The sequence below is a fragment of the Trachypithecus francoisi genome, unplaced genomic scaffold (genome assembly GCF_009764315.1).
Source record: "Trachypithecus francoisi isolate TF-2019V2 unplaced genomic scaffold, Tfra_2.0 Lachesis_group3, whole genome shotgun sequence".
NCBI classification, from domain to species: domain Eukaryota; kingdom Metazoa; phylum Chordata; class Mammalia; order Primates; family Cercopithecidae; genus Trachypithecus; species Trachypithecus francoisi.
This window is the reverse complement of record NW_022681468.1, coordinates 119,419,564-119,422,400: the sequence shown is the minus strand read 5'-3', so window position 1 is coordinate 119,422,400 and position 2,837 is coordinate 119,419,564.

Here is a 2,837-nt window from a genome sequence, read left to right as displayed (position 1 = left end):
GTAATAGCGTCCCAGATCCTACCGGACCTGTCAGCTGCTGCCTGAAATTCTACCATTAAAGCATCTTCCCTTTAGCCTGAAGCACTGATCCCAATTAAAATGCTAATTATCTCCAAGGGTTCTACTTTTTAATTTTTTTTTTCTTTTTTTGCTAGTTTATCATTGACCCAGAGTGTGAATGAGGGATCTGAGAGCTGCATTTCATGGACAGAGGATGGAGAGAACAGCCTATTCCCCCAACAAGCCCATTTGTGCAGCCCCTTGGCCATCATTTCCCATTTGGTCCCTACCTTGGTTGGAGTGCCCATCTCACGAGCACCTGCATCCTCCACACCCACTCCAGCTGCTGTGCCTTTGGGCTTGTCCTTCCCCCAACCCGGAACGCTCTCCTTGCTCCTCTCTGGCCCACCCTCCAAGGCCCAGCTCAAATCACACCTCCAGCTCACAGCTCTTTCACCTTCCTCTCCTCCAAGATATCATCACCCCCATCTGCTTTAGCCATTAATGAAGGATGACAGTGTGCAGTGTGATGATGATTCTGAGAAAGGCTTGTGTGTGGATAGCAGCTCCAGTTCCCAGAGGTCTTCCACAGACAGTATAGATCACAAGGCCAGCGTCATGTGAGAGAGCATGGTCCTTGGAGTTGGGCAAACTGCTCACATCCCAGTTCCACCACCATGGGAACACATGCATTCATCAACACCTCCAAGGCCCAGTCTCCTCCTCTGTAAGATGGAGAATCAGCATGAGGAATAATGTGAGAATGTAGATAAAAGGACTGACATTTAATAGGCTCCCAGAAATATTAGCTGCATCCTCTTTCTCATGATAGATGATAACACTCAGCCTGAGCATTATTATCCCCATTGGACAGATAGATAAACTGAGGCCCATGAAGGTAAAGAGACTTGTCCAAGGTCACATGGCAGCCTGGTGCCCGAGTCAACCCCTCCCTGGCTCCTGCTTCCTGAAGTGGAGCTGTCTGGGTCAATTAGGCCAGTTGCGGGGTACAGGAGGATGTGAGGTGACCAGAAATAAGAGGCAGCTGGAGGGTACAAATCAGCAGCCCAGAGAAGGCTCTGCTCTGGGGATTAATTAAACAGAGGTTTCATGTCATCTCTCTAACACGGTTCTCCGTCTCCCACGGTTTTGCTGGAGTGGAATTAATCTCGGTTTCTCTCTGCACTTCAGCTGTTGATGCTGAGGCGATTATGAAGTGAGCAGCTGTCACCTTGGAGGGGAGGGAGCATGGGGCAGAATCAGGTCAGCCCTGTAAGGGTCTGTGCTCCTTTTTTACAGGAGGGGAAACTGAGGCTGGAAGGCACTGGCCAGAGGCTTCTTTGCAAAGAGCTCTACATGCCCGGGAACGGACTAGCCGGAGACTGACTTGGGCAGGTGAAAGGAAGTCCAGGAAAGAAAGTCAAGACCTCATGGAAGTCTATGTTCATTCCTATGGCCATTCTCAAACATTTACCCTGGGGCCCAACTCCCTACTAGGCCAGGGAGCCCAGGGGGAATGCAGAAAGGCTTTCTTGAGCAAGTGCTGCTTCTTGCTGAGTCTTGGAGGACAAGTAGCATGTTAGCCGGAGATTTTCATCCTGGGCACTAGAGACATTTGGGGCTGAATAATCCTTTGCTGTGAGGGCTGCCCTGCACATTGTATTATGTTTAGCAGCATCTCTGGCCTCTGCCCTCTGGACGCCAGCAGCACCACCATCCTTCCGCCCCCCACCAGTCGTGACAACCATAAACATCTCCAGACATTACCAAATGTCCCTTGAAGAACATAATCACCTGTCATTGAGAACCCCTAGATAAATTAAGGAGGGGCATTCCAGATGGGGGAAATCCCATAAGACACAGGAGACGATTTGACACTTTTGGGGAATCACAAGGTTTGTCCAGTATGAGTGAGACATTCCTTCGAGGCTGTGGGGGTGGACGCAGAGGAGGTTGCAGACATCCTCAGGGATCTAATGAAAGTCATTGTGTGCTCAGCTCAGGCTTCTGTAAACTGTTCTGGAAGTTACTGTTCTCTAATCTGACCTCTTCAGCTGACAGCAGGTTTCTTGTCTTATCCACCCGTGTGTTGAAGCCTCACCAGATACCCTGGGGGTTGAGCTTTTGCAGGAACTCTGAGACCGCATTGTCTCTGTGGGGGCTACACACACAGCTGGCAGTTGCGCCTTCACCTTTAGAATAATCACAAGCATCCAGATCACACTGTGTCCCTTTCCTGATGCAGTTGACATAAACTAAAAGTTGATTTGTTTAAGTGATGACGCAAGAGAGAATGTGGGCCAGAAGAGGGGAAGGGTGCAAAGGCATTTTACTACCATCCAGCATGAGGAAGCTGATTAATTTCCACTTAAGGAGTCCATTAGATTCCCTCTTCAATCAAAACATCTATTAGAAAAGTCACCTATACCAGATGAATCAAGGAAACAGATGTTTTCAAACCTTGACCAAAGATTAGCCAATGGAGTCTTTTAATTGATGCCTGCCTGAGTGCATGTAAAATAATATGCCCTTTAGGAGGACCAGTTTGTCCACAATGTGTTCAGCTAAAGACATTGCATGAAGCGAGTCACCCCATGTTGGTCTCTACCTAATTCCCAACCCAAATACACTTGACTATTTTGGTCTAGACCACACTTGATCATCACAAACATCCACCAAATCCCTCTCCTCTCCTATTTACGGATGGAAACAGCTGCTGTATTTGCATGCCCTGCTCCTTAATATAAACACAACTCTGATTTCCTAACTCTCTTTGGGGAATTCCTCCTAGGCGTCCATGTTTATTTATGAAGCTGGTGTGGAAATACAGCAGGCAC